At 41.7% G+C, this 7,828-nt stretch overlaps 1 non-coding gene across 1 annotated transcript; it reads left to right on the top strand.

Annotated features, from left to right (window-relative positions):
• Window positions 1–7,074: 7,074 nt before the first annotated feature.
• On the top strand, window positions 7,075–7,181 carry LOC113000037 (small nucleolar RNA R71). Its single transcript, XR_003265308.1, has one exon. It is a non-coding gene; the product is annotated as a small nucleolar RNA R71 (small nucleolar RNA).
• The last annotated feature ends 647 nt before the right edge of the window (window positions 7,182–7,828 follow it).

Raw genomic sequence — 7,828 nt, 5'->3', positions numbered from 1 at the left:
GCTTCTAAGTGTTGGGCCAAACTCCTCTTGGATCTTGAGCAAGCAGCTAACTCTTCCTTTAAGACCATGCCATGTACTCGTGACTGGTCTCTTTCCTCTCTCCGGAGCTTGAGCTCATTGTTGCTGCCCCACAAAGCTCCTCGGAATTTATCTCGGCCATGCTCTTCCTTGCGAGCCCTCTTGGTTTCTCGTTCGAGGGCTCTTCCAGTAGCTGCATTTTCCTCTCGTAATTCGGCACACTCTTTCTGGATGTCAGTAGCGACTAACTTGAATTTTTCTTTGGCGAGCCTTGCCTTTCCTAGCTCTGACTTTAGAGCTTGGACTTCTTCATCCTCTTCCGGAGCTTCGAAGTTCTCCTCGTTGATAATTTTCAACTTGGAGAGCCAATCTAACCCTCATGTATGAACTCTTAGCCATTCATGATAACCACCGATGATGCCATTACGGATGCCCCTAAGTTCTTTATCTTTCCTTAACGGGCTTTCCCACGTCTTGTGGACTCTTTGTACAATCTTGAAACTTTGCGCGCCGAAATCTCTCACAAGGAAAGGTGAAAGGCTCTCTTCCGTCAGTGCTCTCCTCATGGGGTACCCTAACTGTCTTATAGCAAGTGCGGGATTATAGTTAATACAACCCATCGTCCCTATCAACGGAACGTTTGGGTAGTCCCCACATGAGAAGAAAACTCCCTCCTTTCCTTCCTTCCATCGAGGAAACCAGTTGATTGTGCTGCCTCCTATCCCAGCCAAGTATTGGTCCTAATCTACTCTTCTCTTTTCAACGCACGAACGATGACTTTGAAGCGGACACGGGTGCCTTATGTCTTGTCGGAATAGGTGCGAAACCAACCACACACAAAGAGCGGGTAAACAGCAGACAATCCGTGCGATGTTCTTCTCGCACCTTCGGTCAAATGTATCAAATAAGTCCGCCAAGATAGCTACCACTGGGCTCTCCTTGCTATGGTGATATATGCAAGGAAAGCATCAATTGCGGCTAGGTCCACCAAACCATCCATGTTTGGAAAGAGGACAACCCCAAAGATTAGCAAAGCTAGTATATCCACAAACGGGACCCACTCCTCTTGATTCGCCATATCCCTTGCCTTGCCTTCCAGGTATTTCTGCGGTAGGCCCACTATGCCGTTTCGAGTTTGCTTCATACAATCCAACTCTCTCGCCGAATCTCCGACCACAGCTGCAATCTTGCTCAAGGAGGGAAGAAACCCGGAGAAAAGATACGGTTTTCTTCTCCCAAGAGGGCATCCTAAACTCTCCTCAAATTCTTCAACAGTCAGTACTATTTGGAAGTCCCCAAACGTGAAGCATCTCAACGACTGGTCATAGTATTGGGCGAGGGATACAATGGCTTCCGTAAATACCTCCGCTGTGGTCAAATCTAAAATCTTTCCGTACACTTTGCGGAAGGCTTGCCTTTGGAGGGGTCCCATCAACCATCCCAACTCCTTAAGGCTGGTGACATTTAGGCCCTTAATCTTGACTTGATAGAATCTTTTTCCGTTTTGATTTGTCCCCATCATTTACCTAAAAAAGGGTGAGTCAAGGCTCCGATATGAATGATGCAATGCGCATGCATGAAACGAAAAGAAAAACAAGTGGTAATTTACATATGCGAGACCGAAAAAGATCCATCTTTTTAATACTACGTTGTAGGCGTTGCGGCGCCCCCAACGTATGCATTAAAAAGTGACGCATTACTCTAAAGAGACAAAATATCACTAGCTATACAGCAAAACTATAATCTATGTGCTATTCGCAGAAAAATGCATGAGAACAAATGGCACAGAGCGTGTTTTCTCCATGCCCCTATTTGGGGACCTATAGGATAATAGCTAGGGGTCTCTAATAACTACTCCCAACGATCCATATCTCACATGGTTGTTTTCTAGAGGTATCATCACTCAAGATAATAATATTGCGGCGGTATGGAATACCAGCGACAACACATTATAAAGAGAGAAAGCTCTAGACGAGGTTTCACTATTATCAAGCAAGTCAGAGACCTAGCATGACCATAGATTCACCTCCACTCCTTAGATTCCCATGGACCCGGGTATAGGGCCCCTTTTTTACTCAAACCCGTGGGTGCTTAGAATGCAGTGTAAAAATGTGGAAAAGACAACATTTATTATATTTACACAGTTCAAAAAAAATGCACACACAAAGTTTCACAATTCCACAATTTCCTAAAATATGCCTAACTCACAAAAACAGTCCCCAGTGGAGTCACTAACTGTCGCAACCTACCCTTTTGCAGGCGAGCGAGGCGAGGCTCACGGGTGCGTCTTCCAAAGGAGGAAAATGCGCGGAGTCGCCACCAACGTTTATTTGGGGAAAACGTCGAAAAAACCGAAGGAAACCGGTCATGAAGAATATTCCAGATTCGAGAGTTGTATTTACGCTTGAGGAAGGTATTAGCACCTCTCACGTTTGTCCCAAAGGACAACAACCTTAAATTAGAATTGTGTGAAATTGCGTATCTAAACTTTTATTTCTTTTTTATTTTTGAGGTCGACAAAAGCAGGGCTTTTGCTCCTACGTACCCTCCATTGAAGAGGAAATCAGACCTACGTAGTTCTTTCTAAAGGGCGAATCAAGCGATTCTTTTTACTTGGAAGGTGGTCCTTTAAAGGCGTTGGACCTTAAAATGATCCATTTTTACTTGGTGAGAAAAACTGAGGTATCGAACCTTAAAATCCTTTTTAGTGATTTTTTGTGGACGAGCTTGACTTTGCGAGTTGATTTTAGCCTTAGTTTGACTTTAGTTATTAGTCAATTCAATTAAGAAAGAGAAATCCCAAAGAGAAACGTCCGATTGCTTTTTTTTGGTTTATTTTACTAAAAGATATTTTTTGATTATTATATTATTATTTTACCTCTTTTTGGTTTCCAACGTGGTTACGGCATGATCGAACGGTCGGATTTCATTTTAACAGAAATTAACGGATACTACAAATCAAATGATCGGTGGAAATTTATTTTATTTTTTTGATTAGGCGAGAAAATGAATTAAGTAAATGACTAAAGCACGTCAAAAGGGGGTACGAAAAGTAAATGAAACGAAAATAAAAGTACGCGAAACAAATGCGGACCACCAAGGGTACATAGAATGAATTGAAAAGTTTGATTTCGGGAACTTACCGGTTGAAGACCGAAGAACGACGAAGAACGAACGACGAACGATGAAGAACGGTCGAAAATCTTTGCGAAATCACCCACGGAAATGTTACGGAAGCGCCTCGGCTTGGATTTTCTTCACGGAAACAATTTTCCTCACTAATTTTAAGTGATTACGAAGTACTAGAAGGGCTTAACCCCTTTAACCTTCACTCCTCCCTCTATTTATAGGACAATAGGGGAGTTGCTTCCTCTAGAAGAAACCGCCTTCTGGAGGAACATCCTGGAAGGCCCAAGTGGGCCTGGTTGCTATTTGCACCCCCTTTTTTTTTACTAAATACACCCCCTTTGCTTTTTTTTGGTGATTCTTTTTCCGTAACGTTATGAAACTTTACGAATTTCGTAACGATACTTGTTTTCTTTCCGTAAGGTTACGGAACCTTACGGGTCATGTAATTGCTCCCTTTTTTAGCTTTCGGAATGTTAGGAAAACTCACGGATTGCATAACAATACTTCCTTTTGATTTCCGGCATGTTACGGAATTTCACGGATTGCGTAACAATGCTTCCTTTTGATTTCTGGCATGTCTCGGAACTTCACCTATTGTGCAACAAAGGGTGCCAAGTACCTCGAAGCGGTCAACCAAAGGTTGCATGCCATCAAACAACAGTCCCCGGACGAAATTAGGGTATGACAAGCTCCATCCTCTAAATTTATTCGATGCATACACGTGGATGGGCTAATACCAGGAATGTCCGCCAGGGTCCAACCTATAGCCTTCTTATGCTTCTTGAGAACAAATAACAACTTCTCCTCTTGCTCATCAACAAGGGAGGCAGATATAATTACTGGAAAACTTTTGCTATCATGCAAGTAAGCGTATTTTAAATTTGATGGCAGTGGCTTCAATTCTGGTGTGGCCGGCTGGATAATGGTAGAAGGAGATGGTTGGTTTCTCAACCTGTACCTCATAAAGAAAGTCAGATGTATGTGTACTTCCTGAAACATGGTTAGTTCTATCTGACTCTATAAAATCAATCTAAAGAGGTAAAACACCACCAGACATGCAATCAATATCAATTTCAGATTCACTCTCAGCATCAAATTCAGACATATGATCAAGTACAATTTTAGACTCAATGCTTGAAGAGTGGGAGGCATGCAGATTAGAATAAAGATCATTCATGTATTCATCAACAACATGGTCAATTATTTCAGCACGAAATACAGAAAGATCTTCAGATGGGTGTTTCATAGCATCCAAAATATTAAAATGAACAGTTATGTCACCAAACTCCATAGATAGTGTGCCTGTATATACATCTATCTTAGTTCTAGCAGTTTTCATAAAGGGCCTGCCTAGAATGATGGGAACTGATCCTTGAGAAAATCCCTCCTCTATATTCAAAATATAAAAATCAACAGGGAAAATCAATTCACCAACTCTAACTAAGACATCCTCTATGAAACCAGCAGGATAGGCAACATTTCTATTAGCTAAATGAATTACCACATTAGTTGACTGCAAGGGACCTAGAGATAGAGAATTAAAAATAGACAGAGGCATAACACTAACAGAAGCTCCTAAATCTAGCATGGCATTGTCAAACTTACTATTCCCTATAATACAAGGTATGTTGAATGTACCTGGATCTTGATGTAAGCTCCATTGGAGCTTGTAGGCCTAGGATCTTCTTCATCAATGGATTCCTTTGCTTCTTGGAAGATAAATGGCAACAGAATGGAGAAGGAAGAGAGAGAGGAGACGCCACTTCAAGGAGAAGATGAGTCTAGAAGAAGCTCACCACCATAGGAGGCCATGGATAAGAGCTTGGAGGAAGAAGGAAATGAATGAAGGGAGAGGGAGAGAAGAGCACGAAATTTTGTGCTCTAAAAGAGCTCTAAAATCTGAAGTTAATATTCAAATGATCAAAGTTCCAAAAAAATGCACACACATGACCTCTATTTATAGCCTAAGTGTCACACAAAATTGGAGGGAAATTTGAATTTCAATTCAAATTTCACTTGAATTTGAAATTAAATTTGTGGAGCCAAACTTTGGAGCCAAAATTTCACTAATTATGATTAGTGAATTTTAGTTATGGTTCAGCCCACTAATACAAGATCAATTCCAAGATTCTCCACTAAGTGTGCTTAGGTGTCATGAGGCATGTAAAGCATGAAGAACATGCACAAAGTGTGACTATATGATGTGACAATGGGGTGTGGTAAGCAAATGCTCACCTCCCCCTCTAAAATTTAATTGGATTGGGCTTCTACCAATTCAATTAAATTTATTTCCAACCACACACATCAAATATTCACTCAGTGCATGTGAAATTACAAAACTACCCCTAATACAAAAACTAGTCTAGGTGCCCTAAAATACAAAGGCTGAAAAATCCTATATTTCTAGGGTACCCTACCTACATTATGGAGCCCTAAATACAAGGACCAAAATTAATGAAACCTTAATCTAATATGTACAAAGATAAGTGGGCTCATACTTAGCCCATTGGCCCGAAATCTACCCTAAGGCTCATGAGAATCCTAGGGCCTTCTCTTGCATCTTTGGCCCAATCTTCTTGGAGTCTTCTATCAAATGCCCTTGGGGGGTAGGATTGCATTAGATCTTTACATTTTTCAGGGATTTGGGGGACAGATTTACCAATCAATGCGGAGACATTTCTGCCCATGCTAATTCGTTCACTTCCTTTAAGCTTTTGCTTATTAGTGCACAGCTCCTTCAAGAATTTAGCATATCTTGGAATTTGCTTTATTGCATCCTGCAAAGGTATGTTTACCTCTACCTTTCTAAATGTTTCCAAGATCTCTTTCTCTGCCTCTTCCATTTTTTTGTTGGGAACTGCTCTTGGAGGGAATGTAAGAGGGATATGTTGCTTCTGCAAGTCAGAATTACTAGTGGAAGATTCACCTACACATAAATTGTTAGGTAACTTACTCTTTAAATTTTTGTCATCATCTTTTTCTGGAGTAGAGTGAAGTTGGGCAGGTTCATTTGCAGATGAGGAAGGTGCTACTGGTTGAGGTCCTTGACACTGCTTTCCCAACCTCAATGAAATGGCACTCACATTTTTGGGATTCTGGACAGATTGAGAAGGCAGCTTGTCAGAATTCTGGGACTGTTGTTGATTTAACTGTGTAGCCAATTGTCCCATCTAATTAGTTAAGCTCTGAATGGAGGCTCTGGTCTCTTTTTGAAACTGCATGTTTTGCATAGTCATTTGCCTCAAAAGTTCTTCGAGGGAAGGTTACGGAGGAGCCTTAACTGTTTGTTGTTTCTGGGGCTGTTGCTGTTGTTGGATTGGTGAACGAATGTATGGTCTGCTTGGGCCAGCAGCATTTTGGAAGGAAGGAGCAGGCTGTTGTTGTTGTTGTTGAGGGCTAGACCATCTGAGATTAGGGTGATTCCTCCATCCGGGATTGTATCTGTTGCTGGAGAGGTCATAATTGTTCTGCTGTGATTGATTTTGCTGCTGAGGTTGAGGAGGTCTATTGTAAATGTTTGCAGCATAAGCTTCAGGCTGCTCAATTGCTCTAGGTTGCTGCATGGAAGGGCAAAGGTCTATATGGTGGGCAGCAGAGGAGCATAAACCACAGACTCTTGCGACAGGTGCAGATTTCTTATTCAAGGCCAATAGGGTTACCAAGTTAACCAAGGCATCTAGTTTACCTTCAAGCTTCTTTGTTTCAGATGATGCAGATGAGTTTGTAGCTACCTCATGCACTCCTCTAATGACTATAGCATCATTTATGGCGCTAAACTACTAGGAGTTAGAAGCCATCTTCTCAATTAAATTTCTGGCTTCAGTAGGGGTCATGTCACTAAGGGCTCCACCGCTGGCAGCATCTATCATACTTCTCTCCATGTTACTGAGTCCTTCATAAAAATATTGGAGAATAAGTTGCTCCGAAATCTGATGGTGAGGGCAACTGGCACATAGTTTTTTAAATCTCTCCCAGTATTCATATAGGCTCTCCCCACTGAGTTGTCTAATACCTGAAATATCCTTTCTGATGGTCATGGTCCTGGAAGCAGGGAAATTTTTTTCTAAGAATACTCTCTTGAGGTCATCCCAGCTCGTGATGGACCTTGGAGCAAGGTAGTATAGCCAGTCCTTTGCCACTCCCTCTAAAGAATGAGGAAAGGCCTTCAGAAATATGTGATCCTCCTGGACATCTGGTGGTTTCATGGTGGAGTAGACACTATGGAATTCTTTCAGGTGTTTGTGTGGGTCTTCACCTGCAAGGCCATGAAACTTTGGAAGCAAATGGATCAGTCCAGTTTTAAGAACATGTGGGACATCCTCATCAGGGTATTGGATGCACAAGCTTTTGTAGGTGAAATCAGGTGCAGCCATTTCCCTTAGAGTCCTCTCACGGGGTGGAGGTTGTTCCATGTTCTCAGAATGTTCACAACCAGAATGCTCAAAATCAGGATGTTCAAAATCACCAATAACATAATGCATAGACTCTCTAGTAACAGAATGCTCAGGATGCTCAAAAGGTATAAAATGATGTCTAACTAATCTATGAAATGTCCTATCTATCTCAGGATCAAAGGGTTGTAAGTCAAATGGATTGCCTCTAGTCATACACTACATTCAGCATGCACACAACTAGTTGCCTTCTGATGCAAGTAACAGTGTAGGTTTGAACTACAACTACC

This window comes from Glycine max, chromosome 17, assembly GCF_000004515.6.
Source record: "Glycine max cultivar Williams 82 chromosome 17, Glycine_max_v4.0, whole genome shotgun sequence".
Classification (NCBI taxonomy): domain Eukaryota; kingdom Viridiplantae; phylum Streptophyta; class Magnoliopsida; order Fabales; family Fabaceae; genus Glycine; species Glycine max.
This window is presented reverse-complemented; position numbering and strand designations above follow the sequence as displayed.